This window comes from Apis mellifera, linkage group LG10 (genome assembly GCF_003254395.2).
Source record: "Apis mellifera strain DH4 linkage group LG10, Amel_HAv3.1, whole genome shotgun sequence".
NCBI classification, from domain to species: domain Eukaryota; kingdom Metazoa; phylum Arthropoda; class Insecta; order Hymenoptera; family Apidae; genus Apis; species Apis mellifera.
The window spans coordinates 2215314-2229795 of NC_037647.1; the positions used below are offsets into that span (position 1 = coordinate 2215314).

General features: G+C 40.8%; 1 non-coding gene across 1 annotated transcript; it reads left to right on the forward strand.

The window, feature by feature from the left end:
- The first annotated feature begins 4801 nt into the window (after positions 1-4801).
- TRNAR-CCU lies at positions 4802-4874 on the forward strand. The gene has a single exon. It is a non-coding gene; the product is annotated as a tRNA-Arg (tRNA).
- Positions 4875-14482: the final 9608 nt, after the last annotated feature.

The window sequence follows — 14482 nt, forward strand, 5'->3', positions numbered from 1 at the left end:
ATCAAACGCTCAAAGTCGCTTACACTTTCATTTTCTAATTATCCTCGTAATTAACAAAAGTTCCCAAGCATTTAAGATAACCGATCAATCATCCTCCGCAGATAATCGCGACGTCGCAATCCTTTTTTATCACATCCTCTCTCCCCTCCCTTTTTTTTTCGAGCATTTCCGTTTCTGAACCAAGCCCCCGTGGCGGGGGATCCGCCAGCGATGGTTTTACTCGTCGGTCAATCCATCTTTCGCGACCCCCTTTTCCTACTGCGTTACGAAAATCCGCATTATCCGTATATTGTAAGAGGCGCATCGTCACGACAGGTCGCACGAGTGTACACTCGTGTTCAACGTGGCGCGAAGTTCCGTTTTCCAACGGCCGGCACGTAAAAAAGAAACCGCTAGCTTGTGCAGCCAAGGATGCATCTGGCGCGAGGCCCCGACTCGTCCTTGTCGATTCCGCCGCCGGAAACGCAGCCTCTTTATAGTACCCCTCCCGCTTTCCGTCTTGCTTCCGGTTACCGGCCGCCTCTGAGAGACGCGCGATTGTTGGTCCAGGTAAGAGGAACGCGCGCACAATGCCGTGACTATAACCGTATCTAGGACGTAGTGAACATACACTCGTAACACCCTCATCGAATATTCAACGCGCCCGTTTCCACCGGTTTCTGGTGGATTTACGATTTTGCCCGGGCTACGCTACTCCTGTCGTGATCACGAGCCGCATGCACTGCACACGATTCCGTGATAATTCGTTATATTACGAAAATAATTTGCTAAGACTTTCAGGATCTGGTTCGAGCATCTTCGATTCCGGTTTTTTCTTTATAGATTCTTAAGAATCTCTCTCTTGAATCACAATGGCGCAAGAATTTAATCGAAGAAAAGCCTGGATGACAAACTTGAAATTTTGGAATAAATTTATCAGATGAACACCGAGGAATCGTGGAATTAATGTAAGAAAGAATGGGCAGAAACAATCCTTCCTTCTGGGAGAACAGCCTAGAAACCGAGTTACGAAATTCACCTCTGATCGCGCGGTTTGTTGATTAATTACTCGGGAGGACCCCAAGGATTTGAATAGAAGTTTACCGAGAACGACGCAATTCAACACGTGGTGGAGGGGAAGGCGGGGGAGACCGAAAGGATGTCCAAACGGAATCAGGATCGGCATGGGCACAGAACCGTGCACCAGGCAGCCTCGTCGACATCCTGCCTTTTGCCAGGATTGCGACACTATCCGTGGCTCGTGCACGGAGGAGCACAGTGTGGCCCGACAGCGGAAGGAGATCTTGCGCAATCGGCCGCCCATTGTCTCAGGATCCTCCTTGTCGGGGTCTGGATTCGTCTTCATAGCCGCGCGCGTACTCGGAGAGTTAACCACGTAACACACTGTGGATTCGAAATCCGGGCCAATGATCGTTGGTATCTCCATTTGCTTGAGAGTTAGAGGATATCACAGCACGATGAATCATTATATCTAATAATCGACGCTTTCGTTCAAGTTCATTTTGATCGAACGATCGTTGATTTCTTGCGAACGAACGTTTTTCTTTTTTTCTTTTTTTCACTCTCTTTCGTCGTCAGGAACTATTGACACCTTCGAGATGAAAGGGATTTCCGAAGGGATCGTGAGAAGAATTTACGAGTTCCAGAATTGTGCTTTAAAACTCCGATACCTGAACTGTTTACATTGGAAGATGCTTTTAAGTCGAGATAGATTCTGACGGAGGAACTTTGTCCGCAACTTTTTCTCTTTTATCGAACAAAATTTCAGAGAATCTTTTCTGAAGAATAAACTCGATGGAAAACGAATATTTTCTAACTCGACTATATATTGAAATCGGCAACGATCTAATCAATCTCAACTAGCAAATACGAAATCGATAATGATTATCTTGTTTACGGTCAATCAACATATCCATAAACCGAAATAAATCGTCGATTTACGGGACGGAAAAGCCTGGAAAGGTGGAATTGATCCGTCGGATAGGATATAAATACTCGTGTTTCGTACGAAAATGCAGCGATTGCGAGTCGTGGAACGCGCGTGCACGCGGCAATCCTCGCGAAGGCGCGCGCGAAACGATTGCTACACACTCTTTTTCCTCCGCGGTGCAATTTTACATCCGCACGTGGTGGATACGGATATGTGGGACGGCAGGAAAGTACGCCTCGAAATCTATGAATCATCGCGGTGATACACATGAGCCGATACACACGGGCACATCTCCTCTCGGGCTAATTCCCCGCTCGAAACTCGTTTTCCACTCTCGTGGCCGCGCCGCGTGGGAGGATTACGTAAAAGGCCGGCCTCAAGGAAACACGCGATACAAATAAACGAGTGCAAACGTACGGTCTAAGATGATACCGATCGAATCGAATTATCGAACGATCTTGGGGAATACGAAATATGATACGAAACAACGATGATTTGGATTTGAAAAGAATCTTCTAATAGAAGTTGGAAAATTAGCAAACGTGTCTGATTAAATTCTAAAATAATAATACATACTTGTGAATCTAAATCGAATTTAGAAACACTTCGATATATTTTACAGAAATGAATGTTATTGCTAATCCTGAATAATGAATAATAACAAATTTTTAATCTCGTTATATTATATTGATAACAGTTTAATTTATAATGAAATTCGTAAGATGAAAACGTTCCAAGAAATTCATATGAGAGAAAGAAATGGCTTATAATAAATTCCGCTAATTCTCCTATTATTTAAATTCAAGGCGAAATCAAATAATAGTCTTACCATTTCCCTCTTGGATCACGCGACTTTCTAAACCATCGGGATAATCATTGAACGTTCCTTCATGAATCTACGTGACGCACACGCGTCGCGTGTCTTCCGCCTCATCGCCCCTTGCTGCACTCTTTTTGCATTACTTTCTCCTTCGAGACAGCACCGCCGATTAACCCGATCATTTCGATGCGTTCCAGGGGGCGCATTCTTTCTACCTTTCCACAACCGGGTCTCCAGACGAATCGCACGACTAATTGCCCGTGATCTGTCCGCGATTCAAGCTCGTTACGCCACGAATGGGGACGCTAATTGGACCAATTTGTGACATTTCCTAACGACGTCGTCGCGGTGGTCCCCGGCGATGGAAGCTGAATCGATTCGCGTAATTGAGACGTGCCCTATGCGGCGAATTATATTTGGACGATCGAATTGCCAGATTCAACTTCGTAATAACGATCTTATATGTAATCGAATTATTCACAGACGATAAAATGAGGAATTGAAATATATTTGGACATTTCTTTATATTAAATATTAGTCTTGTTGAAAAATTAGATTGATACTTTTCTACTACTTCTGCAAACTAAACTATTCCAAATTTGTCCAATTTTTGAAGCTTCATTCAATTCAATCGTTTGGGAAAAATATGTATATGCGTAAAAATTACGTTTCAGGAAGATGGAATTTTTATACTTGGATCGTTTTAAAACGATCTAACGTTGATCGTAATTTTATTTCCCTAGAGAGAAAAACTTTCGAGACAATCAAACAGTTCCATCTTCGTGAAATTGGATCTTCATCCTCGATCCGTCCAACGATAAATAATTCTCTCGACCGATCGCGTGCACGTGAATACCCGTGTAATTCGCGAATCGAGCATAAAGTGTCGCGCAGTTTAAAATCAATTACTCACCCGGCGCTCACGCGCACCATCCTTAACGATCTTCCCGCACATTTTCGCAGACCACCGTGTACGTGTTCCCGCGGCCAGGTCGCGTAAAGTATCAATCTAACGTAAAGGGGGGACTTGACCCCTCGCGCACACGCATTTATATTAACCCTCCGCCGAGGTGCCCGCGCGGAGGAGATCGCGCTCGCAGGCCAAAGACGATTCTATTTATGCGTGCAACCGACGGACCCGGGGTTAATGTGATGATATTACTCACGGGATATGGTTGCCTACCTAAGTCGATTAGCGGTGGAAAGCTCCGGGACGAGTTTTGCGGTCGAAAGCGAGCGCGCACGAGCGAGGAGGGTGGCCGTGAAACGAAAGGGACAAAAGCGGCTACGAGACTAGTTTCTCTCTCCTCGGCTCGCGCGCATCCTTCCTCTGCGTGCGGACCTTTAACCGGTCATCTAGCACTGCCAGGATCCCGTGCCACTTGTCCTCGTTGTCCGTGACACCACGGACGGTGGGACGGCCATGTTTAATCCGTGAATTCCCTCATTTTTCCGCTTTCTATCGATTAACGGTTGGAATTTAAAATAACATGAAAAGGGGACGATTTACTTGAGGAGACGTAAACGCGTAAAGTAATAGATTTTATCTGGTGGATATTGGAATAAATTGCTGATTAATTGCGAGATTTCTCGTCGTGTCCAGTTCGTGTAAATCGGACGGCGAGGATATTAATATTAGTCGATAACGATGTTAACAGTTTTGAAGATTCGTTGAGATTGATCTTGAATCGGATTTATCCACGATTCATATTTTCATTAAACACGTTCAATAAATAACGCGCCAGAATATTGGAAATGTAAAAAATAAATGTTTCCTGATTTCCGTTCGAGGTGATATTCTTTTAAAAATAAAAAGTAAAAAAGAAACGAAAGATGGAATTTATATAATCCTCTTGGAATTTCATTTATCAAAAATTATACGAAACGTCCTTTTTATATCTTCTGCCGTACATAAAATTACAATATTGATGAGAAATCACTCCTCCTTCGATCATTCATTAAGTGGTTATTATTTCAATAAAAAACATCTAATTTGTAACGTAAAATTAAACAAATCTTTTCTTCTAATTTTCAAAATTCCTCCGACAACAGCCCCTGTGGCCTAATGGATAAGGCATCGGTCTCCTAAACCGGGGATTGTGGGTTCGAGTCCCACCAGGGGTAATTTAAACAAAAATTTCTTTCGATTTGATAACGAAAGAAATTTTAAGCGCTGTAATTTTTGAAAATAAAAAACGTTTCTCATTTTTCCTTTTTTTTTTTCAATATTAAAATTCCTCTTTTAAACTTTTAAAGTATCGTGATTAAAAGCAATAAGAAGAATTTTTAATAACAGCGACAAAAAGAAGAGTAAGAGTAAAAGCGTAAACATATTACATGATTTGTGATTTAAATTCACTGAAAGTAAAATGATAGCGCATATTTATTCGAAATAAAATGAAACGTTCAAAAACTCGAGTTGCGAAACGCGTGATAAAATCGAGGCTCGAACGAGAACGTGTGAATTACGAGACATCGATAATCATTATCATCATCGATCTCAAAAGAAGCGTCATCTCTTCAGAAGCGAATCGCCTTCGTTTCGCTTCATCAATGTTTCCGGGTCCCTCAAAGGGATATACTTATTTCCATCGTCATTAATCTTTGTTTGACCGACCGTCTTAATTATACTCCCCTGATGCTGTACGCAAGTCTCGTAATATTCTTTTCATCAAGCCTTCCGATGTCACGGACGCTCCATAAACGTAGCACACATCCTACAGCCTGTTCTCGTAATATTCGATATATTCATCGTGTCAATAATAGGACAAGAAGCTTGGAAGAGAATCGAAACCACGAACTCGCATGTGTTTTTAACCATCGTTGTTGCGGGTTCAGACCCAATAGATGCACCTGTCGATCGCAACCAGCGCTAGCGATGGGATCAAGTGTATCGCGAGCAAATTTGATTAGTGACAAATCGAAGTTATAAGTATTTTGAAAGAAAAAAAAAAGAATAATGATATTTTAATTAAATGATGTTTAAACAGAACTTTCTATATGAGAATCAAATTGATGGAATAGATTCTAATTGACGATAGTTTAGTACAAATTGTACATTCATAAAATACGTTGGATTACTACTTTTAGAAAATTCCAATACATAAATTTCGTAGTGAACCATCGTATCTTACGTTTCTAAATCTACGTCCAAATACGTGTTGAATTTGATCCCATCGCTGTCGGTGACCGTATGGTGTCCACGAGGCTGGCAATAAAATATACCTTCGAACGGCGTGATTATACTGACGAGCCCTAAATATTTCTCCTCGCGCCTTCTCCTTTCGATCTCCTGGAATGCGTCCTTTTCACCGCACACAGAGATCCATCTATCCGTCCCGTACTCTACACCACTCCGCTCCCTTTCCTTTGTCCCACTTCGTTCGACCGATCCCCGTGAATACATCTTCGCGTTAACGAATTTCGAGACGAGGCAAAGAACCCTTCTAATCCTGACTAACGCCCAGTCAGAGGCCACGAGAGAGAGGCGTCCCGAAAAAGGCTTAAGACTCGCCCTCCCCGAAAAGGGGAGGGCTGTTAAAGGCTGGTGGTGGCTGACAACGTCTTTATCGGCCCTCATCTTCGACCGTTGCCTCGGTGCCGCTTAATAGCATCCATAAAGTTTCATTCGTGCGACTACTATGTCGTTTAAATGTATATCGGGCGGCGCGGTGGTTGCCTATGGCGCGGCGCGTCGAATCGCGTGCGCCCTCTACGATTTATTTTATCGTTTGGGCCGCTTTATGCTCCTCTTCCGTACAGCATTTGCATACACGGCCTCTGACGTGCCGTACGTGTGCTGTACGAAATTTGTTTTATTTCTCGGCCGTGTACTGGCGTTAATAACGCGGCCTCGCCTTTTTTTCGCTCGCTCGTTGCCGATGCAACAGGCCACTTTGATGCATTAACGAAGATGGGTTGGTTGGTTGCGCTCGAAGGGGGGAGGGGGAATTCTCATAAATGTTCTGGATTTTGCTCGGCGCTGGTTATCACGCGTTTATTAATTGTGTTCAGGCACGATGTTCCTCTTTTTTATTGCCGTATCGTTCTTCGTTGCATACTATCTATCTGGTTGCTGGTTTAATTTGTTGAGGCTGTTTTCGATACAACACGTGCAAGACGTTATTATTATGTTTAAAAATTGAGAAATTTTAAATGAATTTAGTTTCGAAAATTACTCGACTTGAAAAAATTGAAACATAAATACTCAACTCCTCTAACTTGATTTTTATCAAATTTCTATAATATTATTCCAAGTGTTTGCATATTATTTATAATCCATATCAAAAACTAATTCCAATTTTCAACAAAATTGTATGCAATTTCCAATTAACGACTGTTAAATTCCATGAATCCTTTCTCCTTAATGAAGTTCGAGTAAATCTTTCATATTTTCTTTCATATTTAATCAGATATGAAGAAACAGGACTTATGAAATTCGTTCGATCGTTTCTTTTATTTTTATTTTATTTTCAATATTTTGTTTCGTATCAATATGTGCATTATTTCGATTATTGTGTCGCAACATTCGCACGGTAGCAGCTAGCTTTCTGAGGATACATTTTGTGACAATACAATGGCTCATTTCAGCAACCGGATTTCGAGGTTCTTCGCCATCTTCTTCGGGCTTAGTCAACGAGTCACATTAAAATAATAACGTGTATGTCGATGTATCGGAGTATGATTTTCGTTACATTGTTGGTCGATCTGGCGCCATATTCAATAAATTCTTAATCCTCTGCGCAAAAAGTCCGCGAATGATGAGAAAAAAAAATCGAGAATCATTTCCGGTACCATTATCGTAAAAGAATGAAGGATTGATAAAAAATTAAAATACAGAGAACGAGATGCATAGAATTGAATACAGGAGATGAAATACCTATTGAAAAGATCAAAATTTTTCTATTGTTTGTAAAAAATATAAAAAAAAATTTATAATTGGAAAAATTTCCGAAATCTTAAAAGTATTATGTAGAATATAATACTTGTTATTTTTATGCTACAATCTTCAATGTCGAAAATTGCTTATTCATTTAATGAACGTTTTATCTCGTAAGAAATATGTTAGCTAGCAACAATAAATTATCATTCGGAACTGATCTGACGCTATATATAAATTATCTTAATAAACAATTCGAACTATCCGTTATTATTATTCTACTAATTGTTGTTACGTATTCCTCAAAATAATGAATACAGGCGAATCAACGTAATGAATGTAGATTCGAAGTTCCAACTATCATGGAACAACGTGACACGATATTCTAATCACTATTCTGAGCAATGATTTCGCGTTCTACGTAAGAAACAACAATACCGGATGACCGTCATGATCGAAAGTATCGTGCGAATTTACAGGTCTGAAAAGTCACGGATCTACTCGACTTCCTAGAACGCCCACGCAAATTAGAAAAGACGCAAACGGACGCTATGTAATGATAATTACATTATGCAACTTTGTTATCGTTTATTCCTCGTCTTAAAAAAATATCTAAGAATAGTTAAGGATTGAATATTTCTCTCTGAATATTTCATCACGGATAAATTATTGTAGAACGTGAAAATTATTGCCAAATAAGAGGAAACAGTTTTCCAAAGTAGAGTCAGATGTAGAACATCCTTGAATTCATCAAGTATTCATCAAGTTCCTGAAAAGATCTCTGTTTCATTATATAACATATTTGTAAACTGTAATTTTTACAACAAAATTTACAAACTCTGTAAAAACAAAAGCAGAATTGTTGGTAGAGAGAACCTATTTTGTCATTGTTTTTAACATTCCAAATATTCCAAAGAAATAATTACTTTCGTGGAATTTTTACACAAAAGTAAAATTTCTTTTAATAATTGCAAAAACAATTTATTATTAAGTCGATCCACCAAGAATTCAAATTTCCTTCCTTTCTTTTTTTTTTTTTTTTTTTTTCCAATCCCGAATTACCGGCGTGAGAGAAGAATTATCGGCGTGATTTAGTAACTGGTTTATCCAAATTCCTCCAGAAAAGCAACGGCGATATTTCGAAAATACATTAACGCGTATTATTTATGAACATCTGTATTAATACGAAGCCTATTCCCTACCGCGGTGTTTGCGTGCTCTCGAATCCTTGAATTGGAAATGAGCCTTAATATATTAGCACGAATAACATCGTCTGTGATAAATGTTACGCTATGTCGTCTACACCGTGTTGTCGTGGATAGGATGTTTTAATAATTTAGAGACCAGTCACGGACATCGGCGTTGCAATAACGATTACGTAACCGAAACGTCGTGTCGTTCGGCACACTCTGTATTTATTGACGTGGAGGCAATGCCGGAACGGTGATTACGGGCAGGGAACTTGTTAAAGATATAGAAGAGCGATATTTTGCCGATAGTTTAGTCCTGCGGGGGCCACTCGGGGTCTTCCAAGTCGCGGGCTCTTAATAGATCCTGCTCTTTCCACACGAACCCGGGGATCGCGAACCGCCTCGTAGGATTGTAAATCGCGAGGTCTTAAGTTAAAACTTTGAGAAATGGCAAATGCATGTACTTACGTACTATCTCGCGGTGCCTAACGAGTTGGCGATCGTTGGTAATAATCTGTTGTAGCAAATGACGTGTTGAAATCTCTTGATGGAGGGGGAAAGGGGGCTATCGATTTAATTTATCACTTATGGAATGTCCTCCGTTACCTTCCCCCTTTCAGAGTGCAGTTCCCTGAAAAGAATAAAATGGGAATTAGAATATAGAATTGTAATAAAAGAGAGAATTATAACGATTATTTTTTAAATGATATAGATTAACTTTTTATAAGCTGTCTTACGAGCTTTTAAGAGATCATCCCTTAAGAGTTTGGCAAAATTGAAAAACAATATTATTATTGAAATATTATTATAAAAAAATTTGATCACGTTCCCTCAAAAGAGAACATCCAGCAGTAATCGAAGTGTACAAGTCTTTGAAAGATCGGACAAGGGATAATAACAACGCGGTTGGTCTCAATTTTCTGGTATAAAATGTCCTCCGTTACCTTCCCCATTCAAGGGAAGAGTACAGTCCCCTGAAAAAAATAAAATGGGAATTAGAATAAAATAGAATTGTAATAAAAGAGAGAATTATAATATAAAATCATTTATTCTTGATATAGATAGATAATAAAATAACTTTTTATAAGCTGTCTTACGAGTTTTTAAGAGATCATCCCTTTGGCAAAATCGAAAAACAATATTATTATTGAAATATTCCTATAAAAAAATTTGATCACGTTCCCTCAAAAGAGAACATCCTATAAGAGAGAAGTTTAAACGGCCTAGCAGTAATCGAAGTGTACAAGTCTTTGAAAGATCGGACAGGGGGATAATAACAACGCGGTTGGTCTCAATTTTTCTGGGGATGGTGGTGGTATTAAAAACTCGTAACGCGGTTTAATAAACGATACGTGACCGGTTGCCACGGCACGGTAACGATCGTTCCGACCAAACGTAGTCGAAAAAACCGGGAATACAGAATAAGAGGAAGTCCGTATAGAGAGGAAGAAGAGGAATCAGCAGAGGAGGATTCGTAAGGGAGGAGGATCAACGTTGAAATGAAAGGGGAAAGAGAGGACGCGGGAGGAGGGAGAAGGAAGGTGGGGAGCATAAAGGAGAACAAGAAGCGCGGTGTGGTCGCGGTAGCGATCGACAGACCCGTCATTAAAAATCAGTTAACCCCGCAATTACCGTGCGAGTCCGAGTCCTATTAAGTGCGCGTAATCGGAAGGGACTTTTTTGGAATAATCGTTTGCAAGAAGCTCACGGGAGAAACGAGCTCGTACGATTCGCAATCAGATCTGCGACTATTAAGGGGGAAAGGAACGCTTTGTCCCGAGACAAGGCGAATGAGAATAATGGGACGGTGTTAAGGATTCTTTAGGGAGAGGACACTGCCTGTGTGAAGAAATACGTGCGATACCTCGTCTCGAATAGGAAATAAACACTCCTCCCGAGTTGAAGACTCTGGATAAAGGGTATTTAACTGCTCGGAATACGAATTTTTGGTAATTTCATATTAATTTGGCCGACGTTTAATATTAAATGATTTCAGGAAATTCAATACATAAATAGATATGCTTATTTCTTTCATCGTTTTCGCATTTACATTTAATTCCAAATGACTGAATTTCCTCCTTTAAATAAAAAAAAAAGAATAGGGAGCAACATTTGAAAATGAAAGAAATGAAAAATCTCCGTTTCACGACACAATATCGATTCGTCCCCGTTGAAACTGACCACCCAGTATATACGCAATAGTAAAAAGATGGCACGAGAAGGGGGATACGAATCGCCGGGCATCGATTTTTCGATTCAACAATTGGAAGCTCGAAGCGGACCGTTACACGGGGGAAGTTTTCATTTACCTTCTCTTAAGTGGCCACTTACGAGTCTATAACCCTTTCTTTACCTACGTTATTGCTTCGTTAAAGCATCATTTTCCTCTTCCCCTGATTTCCACCGTTGCGACTCCGACCGCCTCTCTCTCTCGATACTCACCCATTGCCCATTCCCGCAGAATTATTCCCGACTCCCAGAGTCCGTACTTAACTCTCCTACCATATAAGAGTTCCGGAAGAGCCGTTTGCTCTCGATATGTTGCTCACCCGTTCGGCCTGGTACCCGGCAGAAGTTCAGAGGAGAGAGAGCCGATCTCCGAGTAGTTACGGATAAGTTTGTCGGCGCTTAAGTGGCGCCGAATACGGTCCTGTAAGTACAACCTGCTCGTGGCAGGTCGCTGTTACACGCGCGTGTACGTGAGCGCATGCACGGCTTAAGCGCCGTCCAATGATTGCGGAGAGCTGGCTCGATACAGAAATGCTGGAAATTTTTCACCGAACTCCTCCAATTCGATCGATACTTTACTCGTGTAATTGGTGCACGCGAGACTCGCCGAAATTCTCCAAGGAATTCGAATGCATATAAATACAACTAGCGATGGGATCAAGTATATCGCAAGAGTCCAATTTTTTATCGGAATTGGAAGAAATATCCATTCTATTATGTTGATTGAATTTGAAAATATTGTAATTCTAATACATCTAATAAATGAATATTTATTATTTCGTAAAATAATATCTATCATTTTTCTCTTTCAAAATCTTATTTTTAAAAATTTTATATACATTTTTATGAACTTGAATGAAACTATAATTAATTAATAAATCAAATATTATTTTCGAATAATTTGTCGTAAAAATTCAATCGAAACGTATCTTTCCAATTCTCAATAATTTGATTCACATCAAACGAAATCTGAAACGAAAAAATTTACATTGAATTTGATCTCATCACACGATCTATATATATATGCAAAGATCATAAGATTAATCGTTCAAAGGGATACTTTGTCGTGCCCATTATACCCCTCGAAATCGGCGAAAAGTGGAGGCGACCCGGCTCGTGCCTTTCGTTGGATACGCTCTCGTCGGAATCTGGGAAGGTTGGAGGGGAGGAATTCGAGAACGAAGGCGAAACAAATAGTTACAAAACTGGTCTGGGACGGAAGACAAAGTATTTTGGCGAGGAGACGAACAAGCATACCAGTACGGTGGGGTTCGGGTGGTGGTGGTGGTTTTCGTTTTAAGCCCGTTGCCATTATCTCGAGGAAAAGGGACACGGGCAGAAAACCGGTCGTACAGAATCCCGCGATAATATTTGCGACACTCGGATCCTCGCGGCGGGGAAGGAGGAGGGCCCGATGGTCCCCCCCATAAGCTAAAGGATAGGCTAAAGGGAGGCCTAAAAAGCGAGTGATTTGGCCGGTGGGGCCCGGCTGATTAATGTGACCCACTATGCACGCCCGCTATATGGGCCGACCTGGCTCATTTGCATTTGCATCGCCACGGACCACCGTGTTCTCCGCTCTCGCGGACTTCTTTCGGAACGAACAAGCTCATGTCCAGAATCCTCCATTCAATCCTCCGCTACCATTTCAACTTCGCCTCAGATTTAACTCGGGATATCTGGAGGACGATTATCTATAAGTAAGGAAAAAGAAAAGAAATATATATATATATATCTCTTGATAAATGGTGATCGATTCGAATCTTAATTTTTACGGAGTGGAAAAATTGCAAAATCGAGAGAGAAGATATCTCGAACGAATGTCGATAAAGATTATGTTAAGTTTAATCTTGCGTTGAAATTTCGTCGTTATTTATACAGATAATACAGACAACAAGGAATTTTATAACTCGAGAGTTAGGATATATACCCCAGTGAGAAACGATTATTCGAATCAGAACTCCCTGATAAATCTTAAAAGTATCTACTTACCTCTTATGGTGCAGCAATTTAAATCACTTTACCTCGTGGTTTACCAGTCGTTAGAATCGTAATAGAACGACGATTTCGGAAGGTGTCGTCAATCGTTGGCGCGTGTAACCGCCGGCGATTCGCAACCGCGTGGGCGTTTATTGGCGACCTGTTTAACATAGTCGACGGTTAGTGGATTCAATGATCGTGTAATTGCCGGCAGGAAACCGGACAGTTGCTTGAACCGCGTTTTACTCGGAACTTGTCGCGGTTACGACGTGAGGCAAGAGTTTGGAAATGTTTTATAACGTATCTTTCTTATCTCTTTCTTATCCTCGAGCAACTCTCTTCCTCCAATGGAATTCTTTACGCGCGAAATAATTTTTAATCCACCAATATCCACGCTCATCTTCTCTCGTCTATTCCCCTATTAATTATTATTACAGATTCGTTACAAGAAATTTTATTTTTTTATTTATCCCCGTGAAAAAATGTAAAAAATAAAAAGAAGGGGACAATTAGATGTTTACAATCTCTTTATACCCATTTTCTTATATACCATTATATAAAATTACGATCGACGAGAAAATCAGAGAATTCTTTCACAAAGGACTATCTTCGCTGTGGAATCGCGCACACCCACGCAAGAGGGCACGCGCATGAATGCAGGTGCGTGACGATGGGTTAGCGAGGGTTAATGCGCCGGGTAATAATTAAAACGCCATTTCCCATAGAGAAAGGCGAGACGAGAGTTGATCATAAAGGCCTCTTCTTGCCGCGCCTCTATCTCTCTAACGGTGGTTCTAGCGAATAGGTCCTCCTTTCGTGGACCGCGATATTATATCACACGCATACCTGTTCCCTCCACGATGATATACATATAAAATATACGTATGCGCGTGGATTTTAATAAATTACTCCGTCGACAAATTTATGAATTCTCGTTGAACTACAGCGCAGTTTCACTTTTCAGGAATATCGAACAAGATTCGAATCGAATCGCGTTTCTTCCTTTCCTTCTTTTCTTCCTCCTTCTCTGGTTAAATGGCCAACCGTATATCCGGCTATATTTTATTATTTAGGCGAATCACGACCGCTGTTGGTGAAATAATAGCAGCTAGACAGAGGTGTCCTTGCGACGCTCCAAGGATGGCGGAGGCTCGAAAATTCGTCGAATATGTGTACACGTGTGTTCGCGTGTGGGTAAGTAGCGGTTGCATCTCGGCCACAAGAGCATACATTGTAACGAATTATCGCACGCCGAGCGGCATCGTAATTAAGAGTTACGCAACAGGTAATTGAGAAACCTGACACCTTTACAAAGTGTTACCTCGTCGACACGGTGGATCGTATCGTGGAGCTTCAATAATAATATGATTCCGCGATGATAGAACGCGGCTTTGGCGCGTCACGATTCATAGTCCTCGCGATTAGATTCCCTCTTCACTCTTGATAATGTTTAT